The sequence below is a fragment of the Uranotaenia lowii genome, chromosome 2 (genome assembly GCF_029784155.1).
Source record: "Uranotaenia lowii strain MFRU-FL chromosome 2, ASM2978415v1, whole genome shotgun sequence".
Lineage (NCBI taxonomy): Eukaryota > Metazoa > Arthropoda > Insecta > Diptera > Culicidae > Uranotaenia > Uranotaenia lowii.
The window spans coordinates 249298296-249318203 of NC_073692.1; the positions used below are offsets into that span (position 1 = coordinate 249298296).

The 19908-nt window shown below is 38.2% G+C and overlaps 2 long non-coding RNA genes across 2 annotated transcripts; one reads left to right on the forward strand and one right to left on the reverse strand.

Annotated features, from left to right (window-relative positions):
• Positions 1-3806: 3806 nt before the first annotated feature.
• LOC129745415 (uncharacterized) lies at positions 3807-4127 on the reverse strand. Its single transcript, XR_008737126.1, has 2 exons — positions 4032-4127; positions 3807-3967 (listed from the first exon to the last, which is right to left on the reverse strand). It is a non-coding gene; the product is annotated as an uncharacterized LOC129745415 (long non-coding RNA).
• A 4086-nt stretch (positions 4128-8213) lies between these two features.
• LOC129749679 (uncharacterized) lies at positions 8214-9322 on the forward strand. The gene is made up of 4 exons (XR_008738130.1): positions 8214-8838; positions 8893-9041; positions 9117-9179; positions 9245-9322. It is a non-coding gene; the product is annotated as an uncharacterized LOC129749679 (long non-coding RNA).
• Positions 9323-19908: the final 10586 nt, after the last annotated feature.

Sequence of the window (19908 nt, forward strand, 5' to 3'; positions counted from 1 at the left end):
ATTTTTCAAACTTTACCAGAAAGAGCGGAGAAGTAAAAAATGGTTATTTTTGAACCGTAATTAACAGCAATACTGCCCATATTTGATAAACGCCCAAGCAACCAGAATTCTCTTAAAAAGGTTCCATAGAAGCTTAATCAGCTCTCGTTTGTGTCTGAAGAGAATGCTAATCAGCCCAAAATTTAAGTTCTTAAAGCTACTTTCAAGTTCGTTTAGGGGGCTGTAGAGAACGCTATTCAGCTTCTAAGAGAATGTCAAGAAACATCCCAAGTAACCATAAGCACTAAAATCTAGCATCAACTCTGCTCTAGCGTCAGCTATAGAGCTTGATTCTGTGCATCATTTTAGCTCTGTGAGCCAGGTTTGGCGAAATTAACTGCTGCATTAGTGCAGAAACTGGTATAACCCTATAAAAGCACTGTTATAGCATTGGTTGAAGCTACAGCGTTGGCGGGCAAAATGCTGGGAAAATGCAAATGGCGTTCGAATGAGGTTCGACCATGCGAAAAAAAAATTATTTTGGATTTTTGATCGGTTCATTTTTCGGCCATGATACTAAATTTGTAATTATTTTTATATTCGCTTATGCATATTGAAGAGATCTCTCGGATTGAATTTTCTACATGATATTTTTTTATTTTTCGGGTGAAGGTGACCTGGAATCGAACTCATGACATATGTGGCTCTGACATTTGACATTGACTCTGCCTGTGAACCTATCAGGTCCGCGTTAAATTTTTGAAAAAAAAGACCTATTTGAATCAAATTTCTAGCAACCGGTGCCCTAAATTTGCATTGATTCAGCATCAATCAATGCTAATGTGCTTTGGCCTAATGCCACTGTAGTGCTTACATAGTGCTTAAAAGCATTAAAGCAAGCTTGTGTGATGCCAATTTAATGCTTAGAAAATATAGCATTTGTTATTCTGATTTAGAGCAATGTTGCATTTCAAAAGCATTGTGCAAAGCTGATAGAATGCAAGTTGCATTTTAAAAGAGTGGTATAATTCTAACATGATGCAGCATACCACTCGAAGGGCTGTTGTAATGCAAAATTGCACTTGATGTGCTGATATAGTGTAATTTAGCCTTTGAATGCTGGTGTAAAGCTATAAAAATGCAAAGCTTTAGTGCTTATGGTTACTTGGGATCTACGCACCGAAAAAAAAAATCCAATTGACAGATTGCTCTGACAACCACATGTCAGATTGCTAGGTTGCCGGTCTATCATGGTCTATCTCATTGATTTTAATTATATTGTTTTGATTACAAAAGCTGCTTACACGCCTAGAGAATTGAACCGCTGCTCTCTAGGTTGCAATGAAACTCACCAGCCTCTCGACCAATCCAGCAATAGCTAATTGCCACTGTAATGATTATAGTATTTAAACTTAATGTCATTTGAGATGATTGAGTGGGTTGGTCAATAGAAGCTACCTTATTTCGTTCAAAGGACTTTCAGTACACAATATGAATCATAACAAAAATTCGCATCATCAAAATTTATTCGAATATCTTATTTAACATTTATAAGAAAAATTCGAAAAAATCTTGAATTCCATTTGTAAATATCAGTACAGATATAAACAAAACAAATACCATGACAAAAAATTGACAGACATTTTTGACATGTCGCTTAGAATTCCCATATAGGTTCTTTAAAACACCTTCAAGTATCTTAATGATGCGCTTTAGAATGTTACGCGAACGTTATCGACCTTCTTGAAAAACATTTTTGACAAGTCGCTTAGAATTCCCATATAGGTTCTTTAAAACACCTCCAAGTATCTTAATGGTGCGCTTTAGAACGTTACGCGAACGTTATCGACCTTCTTGAAAAACATTTTTGACATGTTGCTTAGATTTCCCATACAGGTACTTTAAAACGCCTTCAAGTATCTTAATGGTGCGTTTTGGAATGTAACGCGAACGTTATCGACCTTCTTGAAAAAAGTTCCATTAACCGCGGTCTAATGTGCCATGAACACCAATGCGAGAAAAACGCAAAATCAATGTTTTAACCATTTTTCTGCATCCTGATACTCAAAATAAAGTAGATTAAAGTGCATAACAATCATTGTAGGTGTAGGACTTAGGCGGTTGAGTTAAATTGAAAATTTAGATAAAGAATTTATGAAAAAAATTAATTTCAATCTCAGTAGCCACTTTATCAAATATAACGTGAACTAAAGTTGACAAATAGCTCTGAATTTGCCTGATGTGCATACGTTTTCAAATATTGCTGCGATTGCTCCCGCCCATAACCACCAAGCCACAAGACCACAACAAGAAGGGATTAGAAAAACTTTCTATAAGAAGACACCGGTTGCTGCGAATGATGATTCAACACATCATGCACATTAGACAATTTATCAAGTATATTGCACATTAGACAAATTTTCTTTAGGGTTGTATGCCTCCACTAATGGATTTTTTGGAAAATGAATGAAGTAGGGATATTATATAGAGTATAAGCTATCAAATGGCACAATTTTCTCCATTTTGAAAAAATGGCATATTAGACCGTTTATCAAATATGGGCAGAATAGCAATATTGAACTATATAAAAAATTATCGACAAGATTAAGCAGAAACACCCCGAATAGGATTGCACCGTGAAAACACCGTGAATTCCATTTTCACAGACCATAAAGTGTATGCCCGAATAGCACAGAACCATGGTATCACATTCATTTCCCATTGAATATTAATGTGACCATGTACTTCATGGTAAAAAGAACATCCAAGCGTGAATAAATAATGAATTTACACTCTTTAATCGTAGTCTTCGAAGATGTGCGCAACGGTGAGTTATTATGAAAGGTAAATAGAAGTCAAAATTTTAACACTTTTTTTTTAAATATTCTAGCAAAATAACTCAACACTGCGAGTGGCTCGTGACACGGTGGCCAATAGATTCCGGGTGGCTACGAGATGCTGGTGTGACATTCCAGTCCACCGAATAATCATCGTGTGGTTAAGTGTGTAACTAAAATGTTGAGATTTATAAATAAATGACATAAATAAATAAATACATTCGTTTTTTAAATCAAACAAACCTTTGACAATGATGACATAATTTGAATCAAGAAAAAAAAATCCCACCATGATCAAAAAATTTTATTTCAGTGGGTAAACATTGAATATTATCGGGTTTTCATGGTTTTTCCATGAAAAACTGGAAGCTGAAAGAACCATGAACTTTATATTTTTGGGCTTCCCAATGTATGGAAAATCGCCATTTTTTTCATGGTCACGCTGCATAACAATACCCCTTTTTCATGGTTATTTTCGTCAAAACGATGAAATGTATGGTCGAAAAATATGAATTTCAATGTACATTCACGGTATCGAGGACGATAATAATCATTGTATTCACAGATGAATTGTATTAACCATACACTTTATGGTCTGTGAAAATGGAATTCACGGTGTTTTCACGGTGCAATCCTATTCGGGTGGTTAATACAATGATTATTATCGTCCTCGATACCGTGAATGTACATTGAAATTCATATTTTTCGACCATACATTTCATCGTTTTGACGAAAATAACCATGAAAAAGGGGTATTGTTATGCAGCGTGACCATGAAAAAAATGGCGATTTTCCATACATTGGGAAGCCCAAAAATATAAAGTTCATGGTTCTTTCAGCTTCCAGTTTTTCATGGTAAAACCATGAAAACCCGATAATATTCAATGTTTACCCACTGAAATAAAATTTTTTGATCATGGTGGGATTTTTTTTTCTTGATTCAAATTATGTCATCATTGTCAAAGGTTTGTTTGATTTAAAAAACGAATGTATTTATTTATGTCATTTATTTATAAATCTCAACATTTTAGTTACACACTTAACCACACGATGATTATTCGGTGGACTGGAATGTCACACCAGCATCTCGTAGCCACCCGGAATCTATTGGCCACCGTGTCACGAGCCACTCGCAGTGTTGAGTTATTTTGCTAGAATATTTAAAAAAAAAAGTGTTAAAATTTTGACTTCTATTTACCTTTCATAATAACTCACCGTTGCGCACATCTTCGAAGACTACGATTATAATTTTATTATAAAATATTAAACCACGAAAACCGACTACCGAGCTGATGTGCCGGCCGACCTCGAAAAAGATTGAAGAAAAAAAAAACACGTGCCGCGTGACGTTCAAAATATCAACCGTACACGAAAAACTTAAAGAGTGTAAATTCATTATTTATTCACGCTTGGATGTTCTTTTTACCATGAAGTACATGGTCACATTAATATTCAATGGGAAATGAATGTGATACCATGGTTCTGTGCTATTCGGGTATATATAATAGCGCCAGCACTAAATTTTACTTCGGAAGTCCGGACTTCCGATCCCGAACTTACTTTTGAACTTTTGACAGTCGGGTTTAAAAAAATAACAGTGTATTATATGCAACGTTGCCACACATAAATTTGTATCCACCAGAGTATCTCTACACAGCAAGAAAAATTCGTGTAAATTTAGATCGAAAACGATGCACGAAAACGGAACATCGATTTTGATGTAAAATTCTATCACGGTGTATTTTTTTCGAGGATGTAATTTTTGAGGCATGTAAATTTAGATCGAAATCAATGCACGAGATTGGATCACAAAAACCGTCGTGTAAAAATACACAGGGATGTAAATTTTAAAATTTATTATCGTAAATAATGATATTTTTTCTAAATATTAAGGTTTTTGCTTTTGTCTTGAATAAATACGCTGCATGTATCATTTTTAATTCACATTTATTTACAAAACTGAACATAAAAATCATTCGGAAAGCGTCAGGCTGATATTGTTGTTGCATCCGATGATCCCCAGCACGGGGATGTTTTTCGAATCAGCATGATCAGCATCCTCGAATGGTTCCGGAAATCATAATTTTTCGGTCAGCATCCTGCACACTCGAATTGTTCTGACAAAAGTTTCTCCGGATAATCACTGGCCGGATATCAGCCGCTGCGAAAAATCTGACCTTGCTGTAATGGAGAGAAAACTTATCAGTTTCAACCATATTCTTTATTTCACGTCTCATAAACTTACTACTTTAAAGACTTTTTAAGTGCTCCTGTAGCTACGCCTTTGAATGACTCGTTTCCGAATAATTTTCCGACTTGTTTACTTTGTGCCCGACGCGCAAACTAACTTGAAATATAAAAAGGTACAATTTAAATATTTGCATTCAATTTTAAATCAAACAGATATAATTTTACACTGTTTGTGATATAAATTTCGTTGACCGGTTGATTTTTGCATGATGCAGTGTAAAATTAGATCAAAACAGTTTATTTCTATTCAATTTTAGAAAATAGACTAATATTACATCGAAAGAAGTTTAAAATTACATCTTTTTGTAATTACACTCAAGAAAAAATAGATCACTCGTGTTTTAGATTCCGTGTACTTTTAGAAATTTTTTGCTGTGTACATACATTAAGCGAGCCACAGACTACACAACATTGGTACAAATGCGATGAAATTCGATGAAATTTTGTCGTTGTGGACACGATTTGCATCGTGTATGGCACTGCTTGTATGAGCGCCCAAACGGATTTAGTAAAATCGGTCGGGATCGAAATATTTTGTACAAACCACCCTCTGTCGGGGTGGAAATGTTTTTTGGTGTTGCTGTTGCTGTTTTCGCCAGCAATCGTTTGTGCTCGCGTGAAATATACGCTTACGGATAATAATGAGATACACAAACGATTCAAATGAATTTGTGGCAACGTTGATTTATGTGAATTTGAAAACAGAAAATTTCTTGGCGCACGCTTAAATAAAACGACTCAATATGTTTTGGTCGGAAGTCAGCCATGATGGCAGTTCACCAACGACGTTTATAAAATTTTTATCTAAACGCACAATAGTTTGTAGCCTGCTCTGGTCGGTCCCCTTTAAGCGTATAGCTTTTGCGCCACTCCGTTTCCGGAGACTACACACCACGGTTTGTTTGCCCGGCTGAGACTCTCTTCTGGGCAGGTCCCGAAGATAGTCCGAAATGTTATAAGGACCGATTCAGATAGGCTGACAATGAAGGTGGTGTAAAACTCAAGAAAAGATCTTGGACTCACTTCATTAGAATGCCTAAATCACCCCAAGATTCCTAAAAAATATACGGTGAGAAGTCATTCATACCTGAGTTACTCATCATTGGGCCTCAGAACACTCTAAACCAACACGCTAACGGTCGTCGAAGCAGTAAAGCCCAATTCAAATAGACGCACGTGGCGTCGGGCAAGGAATTCGTTACGCGAAAGTGACGAGACATCAAAATTCTTCTACCAAAATCATTTATTCGGAGGAATTGTATTAATTTATTCAATTATAATTGTGTGATTACATCGAAGTGTGAATTTATTTTTGAAGGTAGGTGAATTTCAAATTTGTGTGCTTCATTTCTCATGTGCTATAATTCATGGTGTGGTATACATAGATTAATCCTATTAGAAAACCTTCTTCTTATTCTAGTTTTAATTTCCTCCTATTCCAGTGCGTGCAATTCTAATTCTATCTAGCTTGAACCGTTGGTGCTAACGGGCCATATCTTCTCCGGCAGAAAAACGTAACGCTGCCGGCACTCGAGTGAATAGAAATGGGCTGTGTGGGCGTCTATAAATTACGTATGCATACTTTACGCTCCACACAGCCTAATATTCAATGTTGGGCCTGAATTTACAGGATCCGACAAATCATGATTTCAATTATGCGCAAATTTCAGTGGCGTCTTTCATGGACGCTAGGAAAACCCCACGCTGCACCATATAGAGAGCACAGCGTGGTCGATGTCTCGCAGTACGCGCTGCAAAGCCCAAAGAGGGAAAAAAAGAACAATGCAATGGTCATCGACTCACCAGAAGATGTCTTATTCTCGGCTCTACTTACAACTCCGGCTCTCGGCTGATCGAATGATGACGTAGCCGACCGGCGGCGATTCGCTCTCGATGATGATGATAAGCTGTGGTAGAGTGTGACGTAGACGGATGGCTAGCAGAACAAATGCTGCTTGCTGATGCTGCTACCCTGGTTGCTGGGCAGAATGTGATGTCGGTTGGATGGTGTGGACCGCGGCGTGGACGATAGCGTGGGTGGCGGCGATAGCTTTCGTCCCGTCGATTCTTCCGTTGATCATCGACAATATCGGTTGACGTATGGTGGAAGGCCTCGTTAGCTGTAGGTTAGGGCGAAAACTATGTTTGGCCATACGGCATAAGGGTTAGCCAACGCACGGTTAATGTTCAAGCATATGCACGACTTTACCTGGATCTATTTTCGTGAAATAACGCACTGGTTAACTACGCCCTAATCTAACCAGCTTTATTGGCACTAGCTGGGAGAAAATAAACGAAATTAGCTTCGGAATTGAAATGTTCGCCACTTATGTTACCGTTCAAAAAACTCTAACTTTTATAAAAGAATTCTAAACGCGATCAACTTGCTTCCACTCGCGATAACTGCCGAGATCAAAGTGAACTGCAGCATGTATCCTCAGTTCAGGGCCAATGACCTCGGACCTACGACCTCAGCGGAAGTACGTCATTTCCCGAGCATTCTTTAGAAATCTTCGGGAAATTTACGAATCTAACGAGCGGCGCGTTTTACATACTTTCTTTGGTCCTATCCGTCTCTTTCCAAACTTTTCGAACAATTGTCGAAATCGACTGTAAAGAGAGCCATCCTGAGCCACAAATCGACCGACCAGTTGATCGGATTGAAAAAGGGATCGAAAAGAGAGTACATTAAGGCGGATCCAATATAGTTTGGTCGATTTCGAGAATTGGATCTTATGTTCTAAAATTTTCAAACGAGCGACTGCTACATAACTCCAGACTTGATTTACGAAAATTTGGTTTTTGGAGAAAAACCAAATTTTCGTAACGGAAAACATTGAAAATTTTGGCTTATGCACTTTATGAAATGTACTTCGAATAAAATTAAACTAAATACTACTATTTACAATTTCTATAGGCTCATTACATATGACAACAAACGAATTCGGTTCTGACATTCCTCTCACTGTATGCTCACTTGGTCGCTTTATAACGTTTAGCCCAACAGATTAATCTGCCATAAATAAATCCCAATTATTTGGTTAACATTTTCAGCATTTAATCGCAATACTTGCGTATATACCAATATTTTTGGTTAAATCGCAGCTTCACTAACATACTCCGTAACTTTCCCAAACATAACTGCAAGAGTGCTTCTTATTCCATCAAATCTTTTGGACAGCGAAACCTCTGAATAGTTTCCTACTCCTCTCTCAATATGCAATCATCTTGCATTGACTCGATAACAAATAATTATTTGTCCGCAACTGAATGTAAAAATCACTTTTACATTACTTATTCAACACCGAAAGCAAAAACTTTTCGGCCAAAAAAAAACGTAACGCTCCAGCGACTACCGCCCAACCCTAACGAGCCGCACGCATACAACGAACACTGAACCCAAAATCACACTTAAAATACACTTGACGTTTCACTTAAAAGTGGGAGTTCAGTGAATTTCTTCATTTCAAGTGGCTCATGTAGATTTCACTTACCCGTCACTTATGTTTCAAGTGACCGAATCAATGTTCACTAACTCATCACATAAGTTTTAAGTGACTGTCACTTGAAATTCCTCTGAAAATCCACTTACTTCGCCGCTCACTTCAATTTCATTACATTCTCACTTAAAATTCACTTGACCCGTCACTTAATTGTCAAATTCACTTGACCGGTCACTTAAAATTGAAATGAATGTACAGGTAGCGAATGACAGCCATGTTGTGAAGGATTGTTTTTATTATGGAAACATAACAGAATTGTGTATGAGCTGGTAGGTGCAGAAAAAGAGTCATCTATAAGTTTCATAACAATTATATACTTCCAGAGCCAGAAAAAAATATCCTGTGAGGCGGATAATACGTCGTAGTGCAACTATTCATCCGAATGAGGGGCCAAAATATGAATCGGCAGAAGTTGTAACTTCTACAGAGCAACTATGAATAAATTGGCCATGGTGGGAAATCTTTGTTGGATGTAAGTTGTGATAAATTTTCAATAATCAAAATATTTCAATTTAATGTTTATTTTTCTTTCTGTCCTTCAAAACAGGTTTCGGAAATGCTTCCCGATGGTATTTTTATTCTGAAATTTTCAAGAACAGTGCAAATAAAAGTAAGTAGGTACATATCATGAAAATAAAATACGAAACATTATTAATTTATTTTTTTTATTTTCAGAAAAAATCAACCTAAATTTTGGGAAAAAATCGAAAAAGTAGATGAGTATTTCACGCCAAAACTTTAATTGGAACCCATCAATAAATTTGTGAAAAAACAATGTATTTTATCGAATTCGCAAATAAATAAATAATTGTTTTGATTAAACGAAGTTTATTGATAATTTATATTCCGAAATTTCATCTTAAAATCACTATTACTCAAAGATTTAATAGACCTGAGCATACATTTCATATTCACTTCAGGCTCACTTAGGTCGAATTCACAGTGAGCGCGGTGCGAAGTGCGAAGCGAATTTTCAATTCGCGCGGAAAACCGCTTCTCATTGAAACACGTTGAAAAAAACATCGACCGGCCACAGTGCAAGCGAATTTTCGTGCGAATTCTGGCTGGATCGCGCGACCTGGCTGGATCGCGCGAATTCATCCTGTTCATCCGGACATACACTGAAAATATTCTCTCGGATATTTTTTATCGTAAAATGATTTATCAAAAAAATTTTTTTCAAAAGTTTATTTATTTAATTATCATTGCCGTTTCTGATTTGGTAATGAAAAATGCACGGTTTTTTAGCGCGGATTTTCGAAACAAACGCGGTTTCAGTCTTTTTCTATTGAAACAAATTATAACTGGCAATAAACGACCGGTGGCATGAAAGCCCCACAATATGTGTATAGGGTGAAGGGGCTGAACGGATAGAAGTTGGAATTTGTTATCCGACGCCACCTTGAAATCCAATATGGCCCCTTTCACTCAACTTTAAAATGCTGGAAGTGACTGAAAAGCACATGAAACTCCCACAATATGTGTATTGGATGAAAGTACTCAATAAGTAGAAGTCGAATTTGGCTGTCCGACGCCATTTTGAAAAACAAGATGGCGGTTTCCGCTTAATTCAAAATGCAATAAATAACTGAAAATCGTAAGGTCCAAGGTCGTAAGAAATCAGTAAAAGGGATAAAAAAGTAAATGAAAAATTACTGACAAAAATTTAACAAAAATTTTGAGAGAACTGCAAAAAAGCACTGAAAAGAATAAACAAAAATATAACAAGTGTTATAAAACTAAAGTAATATTGACAAAAATAATACAAAACTGTGGGAAAATATGAATAACTATTACTAAAATTAAAAAATATGACAAAAAAATAGTGACAAATGACAAAACTTTGAATAAAACACGCCAAATGTTATTTGTTATTTGTTATTTATTTCTGATCAACGGATCACATGTTGATCCCAATGATTACTTAAAATTAAGGTTAAAAACAAAACATTTAAATCTAACTACGGGGATCTCAAGGCCCTAATCACTTTTCTTCGGAAAACATCCCTCGAAATGTCGAAGTCAAAATGCTCCGAAAAACGGTTGAAAGATTTCATTGCACCGATGAGGGCGCTGTTAGCTCCGTAATTGTTCATTCGAAAGGGAATGTACAATTGAAGATCCTGATTCCTGAATCCACGGGGTCGTACACTAAGCGGAATAGCCTCCAAAAGCGTGGGACAGTCGATTCGCGATGTCAGGAGGTCGGCGACAAATGAGGCACGTGTTGCTTGTCTGCGGGCTTGAAGGGTGTCGATATCTAAGAGGCGGCATCGATTTTCGTAGCTAGGCAAGCGAAAAGGGTCTTGCCAGTTCAGGTGTCTAAGGGCATATCGCAAGAATCGCCGCTGAATGGTCTCGAGCCGATCGACACCGTTCTGGTAGTAGGGACACCAGACAGCTGAAGCGTATTCAAGGATGGAACGAACAATGCAGCAGTATAAGCTTTTCAAGCAATACACGTCCTTGAAGTCCTTCGCCACTCTAAAAATGAAACCGAGGCTTCTGGATGCTTTGTCAATCACATAGTTGGTGTGTGCCTTGAATTCCAGGCGCTGATCTAAGATTACGCCAAGATCGTTAACGTGGTTCACACGTGCGATGGGTTCGTCTCCGAGGAAGTACTCCGCAATTAAAGGCTGCCGCTTACGAGAAAAGCTGATGATTGCACATTTGCTGCGGTTTAATGGCAGGCAGTTAATGTCACACCACTCAGCGAAGAGGTTGAATTGACGTTGCAGGAAATTGATGTCGTCGTTGTCGTTTATGGTGTAAAATAGTTTTAGGTCATCAGCATAGCCAAGTTTGGGGACGTCGAGGAGTGACAACACGTCGTTGAAGTAAATTAGGAAAATAATCGGTCCGAGATGGCTACCTTGAGGCACACCGGAGGTAGCAGGAAATTGCCTGGAAAAGGTGTCACCCGTTCGAACAATCAATTTACGACCAGTTAAATAACTGCGGAACCAGCCGAGTAGAGTACCACAGAATCCTAAGCGTTCGAGTTTACCGATGGCAATTTCATGGTTCACCTTGTCGAATGCAGCAGACAGATCGGTATAGATTGCATCGGTTTGAGATTTGGCAACAAAACTTTCATGCACAAAAGAAGTGAACGTTAGCAAGTTACTTGTCGTAGAGCGTTTGGGCATGAATCCGTGTTGATCATTGGAGATGTTATTTTTGCAGTACGTGAAGAAAGGATCCAAAACCACCAATTCGAATAGTTTGGCAATCGAACATAAGGCAGAGATTCCACGGTAATTGTTAACATCTCTTCTATCTCCTTTTTTATGTACCGGGAACATGTAAGCTTCCTTCCATAGTAGAGGGAAGGTGGCTCTATCTAGCGAAGCTTGAAAAATGAGCCGAATAGGGGTCAGCAAGACAGGCATGAAACTTTTTAAAAAAGCAGCTGGTATCCCGTCCGGGCCCGTAGAAAAGGAATTCTTAAGCTTCGCTGCTGCTCTAGAGATGGCTGCCTCCTCGATTTCAATACCATTTATTGAGAAGCCCAATGGCAAAACGTTCCTGACAGCGCTATCTATATGTTCTGAGGATGTTGAAGCTGAAGTGAAGATGCTGGAAAATTTTTGGGCGAAGAGATCGCAGATACCACGGTCAGAGTTCGCCGTTATGCCGTCTAAGAACATGTTTGAAGGTATACCAGGTTCTTTCCGCTGACTTTTTACGTGTTTCCAAAACGATTTTGGGCAAGTCTTGAGGTTACGTTGTACGCGACGTAGATAGTTATGGTAACAACGTTCACTGGCTTTTTTATAAACGGAGTTAAGTTTACGATATATATATCCTTAGTATGCGATGATTTATGCTTCTTGTAGTTTCGAAGAGCACATCTTTTTGCCGTCTTCAGTTGTCGCAGCTCAGTCGTGATCCAAGGGATTCGCATATTTCTGCTGTTAGAGCGTTTTGGGACGTGGCGATCGATGACGTAATTCAGAATGTGTGAAAAGGTATCAGCGGCAGCGTTGGGATTAGAAAGATCAAGCTCAGATACCCAGTCGATAGTGCCTAGAATGTGAGAGATGTCATCGAAGTTGGCGTTCTTAAAGTCGAGGTAGAAGGTCACTGGTTTTTCTACTGCAGCGTTCAGCCTAGTTACTTCGAGTGATGCCATGAGAGCAGGGTGATGTGGGACTACTTTAACAAGCGGTGCAGGAGCGACTTCGATGGTCGGTAAACGAGGTCCGTCATTGGCAAAGCAGAGGTCCAGCGTACGACCGTATTCGTTCACCACATCGTTGATCTGGCGCAAGGTCGCTGCACTCAGGGAGTCCAATATGATGTTTGAAGGCGCCGAAAAAGTAGAGCGTGCTGGGTCTGGGTACAGAAAGCTGCCATGGATGGAGCACCACTTCAAACCGGGCATATTGAAAAATGCCCGGTTTGAAGTGGTGGTGCCCGGAAATGAAATGTGGTTAAATAATTAAGCCAAAAAATATGACAAATATTACAAAATTAGACAAAAATATGAGAAAAAAATCACAGAAATGGCAAAACTATGACAAATGAGAAAAAAAAAATTATGATAAAATTATAATCAAAATTTGATAATAAAATGACCTGACAGAACTAATATAAGGACCAATATTTGACAATAAATTTACAAAAATGACAAAATAATAACAACAAATTTACAATAAAATCACAAAAATCTGACAAAAAATTAGGCAAAATGGCTAGAATATGATAAAGTTTTGAAAAAAATATGACAAAAATTTGTCAAAAATAATGACAATAATCTAACAAAATTATGAAAAATGAGATAAAAATATAACCAAATACTTTCAAATATATGTAAGAAAAATGACAAAATGATGACAAATACGACATAAAAATCACAAAATTAAAAAAAAAAAGACAAATCCAAACATATAGTAATAATAATAATTATTTATTAATGATGAATATGTAAAAAATATATCGCAAATACGACGAAAAAATGACACAATCTATAAAAATCTATGGGCTTGTGATATGTGTAACTCAGTTGGCATGTTAGTTCCCTCCTAAGCCAATGTCCGTAAGTTCAAATACAAGAGTAATCATCGAATGCATTTGTACTGGAAAAGACTTTCAGTATGAAGAGAAGGTGGTAAAACGAATATAATCGAACGAAAAAAGACAAAACTATAAAAAAAACTTACAATCAAATGAACAAAAAATCTGACAGAACTATGACAAAAATAAGACAAACGAAAACATGACAAAATTATGACAAAAATTAAAATAAAATGACAAAAATCTTACAGTACTATGACAACCTTTGTGAATTGTCATAGTTTTGTTTTATCATAGTTTTGTAACATTTTTTCATACTTTTGTTGCATATATTTTTATCACATTTGTAAGATTTTGGTCATAGTATTGCCTGCAGATTTATGTTATTTTATTTCAAAATTTTGTCATACAGACCCCGCTTGATTTTGGCAACATCCGAGCAAAAACCGTTCGTTTTTGGCAACATCCAAAAAAGATGTTTTTTTGTCTTTTTTTTATTTTTTATTTTCATTTTAAACAAATAAAAATTAATGTAAAACGTAATATTAGCATGAAATTTTTTCATTCGGCTTAATTATGATAGTTTTAAACAGTAAAAACATGAATTTTTCCATGTTTAATGCTCATAACTAATATAATTGAGTCAAATTGAAAAATTGTATGCTAATATAAGGTTTTACATAAATTTTGACTAATTTGAATTAAAAATCAAAAATGAAAAAGTGACAAAAAATACCGTTCGATTTTGGCAACATAAAATTTTCGGGCGTGTTGCCAAAAACGAACGGGGTCTGTATTTGTAATTTTTGATTAGTAATTATATTTGTCATATTTTTATTTCATTTTTCATATTTTCCATAATGTTGTCCAATATTTGTCAAAGTTTTTAATTTCGAGTTTTGGCATTATTACTAATTTGTTGTTATTATTTAGTCAACTTTTATTAATTTTTGTCAGTTTTTTTTTTAAATTTGGTCATGGCTTTGCCATTTCAATGTCAAATTTATCATAGATTTGGTATATTTTTCTAATATTTTTGTAATATTTTTATCACCATTGCCATATTTTTATTAAAGTTTTGTCAGCGTTTCGTAATATTTATTGTTATTATTATATTGTTTTTTTTTTTCAAAATTTTGTTATATTTATGTCATAGTTTTAGAAGATTTTTTTTGCGTTTTTCAGTCATTAAAATTATTTTAAAGTTGAACGGAAGCCGCCGTATTGGATTTTAAGATGGCGTTTCATAGCGTCAGACTGCAAAATTCGACTGTTACTAATTGATTGGGTTTTCGGAATTAACGCGGATTGGTTTTTTTTTGCGCGGTGCGTATCCCTCGCTCACAGTTTTGTTAATTTGCAAAGATTTTTTCACATGTGATTAATTTTTGCAACACCGAAGGTTTTTTTCAGTGTTGAACCGCTTCGCAATTCGCGTGCACTGTGGCCGGCCTTCAAAAGCGAACTTGCGAAATTCATCCGGTGAATGAATATTTCGCTTCGCAGTTCGCTTCGCGCTCACTGTGTTCGTACCCTTAGAATTCACTTCGTCACTCACTTGAAATTCACTTGACCATTCACTTAAGTGAATATCACTTGACGGTCACTTAAAATTCACATGAATTCACAAATGGCGCAAATTCACTCCAGAGGTCACTTACATTTTAAGTGAAAATTATTTTCGGTGAACCAAAGCGAGCCGTGAGCGAGAAAACAAACGTCAAAACAACCAAAACCGTCGCGCAAAGTTTTCGCAAGATGCGGATTCTCAACAATTTTGACGATTTTATCGTGCCCATTGGGATGGAGCTGCAATAAAACTTCCTGGAAAAGGCGGTGCTACACTAAGGTAAATACTAAATGATCTTAATCTGCTTGAATTTCTTTTTTAGGTGAGCGAAAGACGAAAATTCCGAACACCGAAAATTTGGCTTAACCAAGGCGACCGATAATCCGAATCACCTGAAAATTATGATGAGGTTGGTTTTTCGTTCTCTGGTAAGTTTTAATTACCTAACTAATTTCTTTTTTAACTATTTTAGGAGCAATACAACAAAAGGAGGTTTCCAATTGATGCCGAGTCCCCTGAGGAAGGCAATGACGGGAGCAGACAGGATGAATACTCCAGATGCCAGATCGGATTCCTCCCAAGCGAGGTCCTACTGCCAACTGAATACCCACCCGATCTGTCCCCTTCACTACGGATCCCCAGAGAAGTCTGGCATGTCCTCGAGGAAAAAAAATTGGCTACCAGGACTCCAAGTGTTGTTCCCGCTCAACTACGCCCACGCTTTTTGCTCTGTAAGCTTCTAGCCTTAGCAAAAGTGTGCCCTAAGAACTGGCCTCCGGCGAAGTAACTCCGCCGTACAAGGAAGTGTTTCTTTTTTTCATAATAATAGCTCAACCACTTAAAAAGAAATTAACTAATAAATTCAAATCTGACAAGCGGAAATTTGTAAGCTTGTATAACAAAAAAAAAACTAAAATTGAAATTAATACATTATGTATAAGTACTCGATGTTAATCTTAAGGAAAATTTGTAAAACTAGTTTAATTAGAATAGAGAAAAAATATTGTACAGAATAGCTAACCTAAGAAAAAAAATCAAATTGTTAGATTAAGGTAAATTAAGGGAAAAAATTACAAAATTTTAAGTACTAACATAGTATGTAAGAACTATTGTGCACTTAAAAACTAACATAAACTGAATAGAACTTGAAGAGAAAATAATGGGAAGAGCTAAATGAATATGTACAGGTTAAGGTTAGGGAAATTATGGCTTCGGCCCGATTTGCGAGCTCTTCTCATTTCTATTTACTATTTACATGGTTTTAGGTGCCGTCATCTTATGTCGTTTTGCGTAGGAGTGGTATTAAGAATAGGGAACTGCGAGTCTTTCCGTCTTAGCTATTTTCCAGACATTGTTGCACTGGCCCGATTAACTATGGTTGCTCAACATTGCTCTCACTAGAGGGCTTCTGAGTCTTAGGCGATCAGCGTCCGGATTTCCCCACACTCGGACTCACGCTTTTCTTCCAATAAGTACTGCTCATCAACGCACTCAGGCTCCGAGTTTCTGGATAGGTAGGTCATCGTTCTCCGGATTAACCGTCGAACTCGCTCTTGCTTCTGGTCGGGGGGAAGGCTTCTCGTCAACGATGAATGGAAATAGATAAGATTTCCAGATAATTAACTGATCGAATTCCAGCAACTTAAAAGGCTTTCCTCCAGTAGATCGAAATATTTTGTGGTAGGATGTTAGGACCTATTAGTGTGGATCGATATTTTAAAAAGTCCAGCGTTGTTTCACTGAACCTTCGTCATCCTAAGATTTAGGTATACATAGCTGAAGTAACTTTAATTAGTTGAGGCAAATTTCTTAAGATATTTGCAATTAAAAATTCCCAATCTCTTGCCCTCAGGACTTTCCAAATCATAGCAGTGACTCCCAACCACTCTTCTCACAATTGCTTGGACAAATTTTGGGGCCAGTTTCCCACAGAAACCCTTCCCTTTGTCGGATTGCTCAGTATTTTTTTTAAGAACTGTTTCTCCCACGCTGTACGTTGCGCAGTTAGAATTCGAACGCAAATTGTAGTAACTTGCATGTTTCTCGTACGCAGTTTTTAGGTTCTTCCGGACGTCGTCGAACAATTGGTCCCTTTCTTCTTTACCCAGTTGACCATCGTTGTTACCAGGAGCATCTCTTAGCTGGCGATATTCTTGTCCATTCGACACTTTATTTCTCCCAAATAGTAGGAAATAGGGGGTGTAGCGAGTGGCCTCGTGCACCGAATTTCGAACCGCGTTAGCAATGGCCTGAATGTTGTTCGCCCACTCTTTATGCTCCTTCTTTATAGAGGCTCTTATGGCTGTCGTTATGACTCGGTTGACTCGTTCCGAATCATTCACCTGCGGATGGTAATAGGGAGTCTTCCAATGAGTTACGCCATATTTAGATAAAAGGTTTTCAAAGATGCTCGAAACAAATTGAGATCCATTGTCGGTTAGGATGACCTCAGGGACTCCGAATAAAAGGAATATGAATGTTTCTACGAATTGGCTTAAGGAATCTGCTGAAGCTTCCCTGAAAGGTTGAACTAGGATAAATTTACTGAACAGGTCGGTGATAACCAGGAGGCATGTATTTCTGTTCTTCCCAGACACAGGTAGAGGTCCCACATAATCCATAGTTAGGAATTGCCAGGGGTATTCTGCTATTTTCTTCTGGCCTGCCATAGGAGGAGTAGTATTTTGATTAGAGGCTTTGCTAGTTTGACAAATCAAACATGTTTGACAAAACTTCTTTATGTCTTTCCGCATTAAGGGCCAGAAGTACCGCTCTTTTACAGCTGCTAGCGTCTTCTCAGTCCCTAGGTGAGCTTGGTCGTGAATTGTTTGGATAATTTCAAGGTGTTCAGCTTTCTTCGGGTATCTCTTCCACTGGAATCTCGGGTCTTCAATTCGTCCTTCTACCTTCACATACTTTAAAATACTCCCGTCTACCACGTGAAAGTCAGGATAGTCTGCAGGGTTTTTGCCGATTTTCTCCAACAGTTCTTCATACTTTTCATCCGTAGGTACAGACTGAATTGAGTCCACCGATCTGGACAAGCAATCCGCAAGAATGTTGTTACGTCCCTTCCGATATTCCAGCTCTATATCGTAGGATTGGATTTTAAGGGCCCATCGCAAGAGTTTGACATTGCCTGTCCCTACCCCCATTGTGAAGAGCCACGTTAAACTTCTCGCATCCGTGACTATCTTAAAACGTGTCCCTTCCACATAATGACGAAAATGCTCTATAGCAAGTAGCACTCCGAGGCATTCTTTCTCAACAGCAGCATATTTGCGTTGTGTACTACTCAGTTTTTTGCTGAAGTAGGCAATGACGCGAGGTTCTCCTTCAATGTGCTGAATCAACGCCGCTCCCACTGCATTGTCGGAAGCGTCTGACTCGATGACAAATGGATGGTCGAAACAAGGATTCCCTAGAATCGGAGCTGAAACTAAAGCTGACTTAAGTTCGTTAAAGGCTCCTTCCGCGGCTTCGGTCCACACGAACTTCTGCTTGCTTTTCTTAAGCAGATCGGAAATCGGTGTTACTATCCGGCTGTACTCTTTTATAAAACGCTGGTAAAAGCCTGCAAGACCCAATAGTCTGCGGATGTCTTTTACACTGCGTGGTCTAGCATAATCTAGAATAGGCGCAATCCTGGAATTGTCGATAGCAACCCCCTCTTCAGTTAGCAAATATCCTAGGTACGAGACTTGCTTTCGACAAAATCTGCTCTTGTCTAGCGATATGGTTAGATTTCCCTTGTTGAGTCTCTCTGCTACTAATTTTAGTAACCTCAAGTGTTCAGCGAATGTCCGTGTAGCGATGACAATGTCATCCAAGTACACGAACACCTGAGGCTCCAGGTCAAACCCTATGACCCGATCCATCAGCTTGTTCATGCTGAAAGGAGCATTACAGAGGCCGAAAGGACATACCTTAAAACGCCATAAACCCTTCGAAGTGCGGAACGCTGTATAGTCACGCGATTCCTCTTTCAGTGGGATTTGAAAGTATGCGTCTTTCAAATCCACAACTGAAAAGAATCTCGCCTTTCCAAGTTTATGGAATATGTCTCCCATCGCTCTCATTGGATAGGAGTCCTTTTTCGTCCACGCGTTAACTTTACGGAAGTCCAGACAAACTCTGAGCTTGCCATTAGACTTTCGCACCTGAACTAGCGAACTTGCCCATTCGCTTGAGCATTCTTCTATCGCGTCTAACCGTTTATACCTCTCGATCTCAGCATCCATTTCCGCCTGTATCGCTGGAGAACATTTGTAAGCAGGCTGACGGTGTGGTACTGCTTCTGGCTTCAAAATGATCTCGTGGTACAACACTGAAGTCCTTCCAAGGCGATTTTCAGTAGTCACAGGAAACTGATGAATAACCTTGGCTAGCTGTGCTCGTTCTTCTTCCGTTAGCTCGTGTTCAATCTCCAGTGTTTCCGGGGTCATCTTCGATGGTTCTGGTAACTCTAAGGCCGGAATATCTAGAGTCTCGTCGGGAGTTGTCTGCTTCAGGGCTGGTAAAGTCTCAATCGGTAATATTGTACGCTGAATCCTGCCGTCTGCTGGAATGTCTTCGGTCGTGGATACTGTAGCTACCTTCTCGTATCCCCTATCCCCCGCCATCATCGGTTGTATACCAAACGATCTCCAAAAGTCGTAACCGAGAATTAACTTTCGGCACACCTGAGGCACGACAAGAGTTGGAACAACCTTAGTTATCCCCCTGAACTCTATCGGCAACTGTCCAT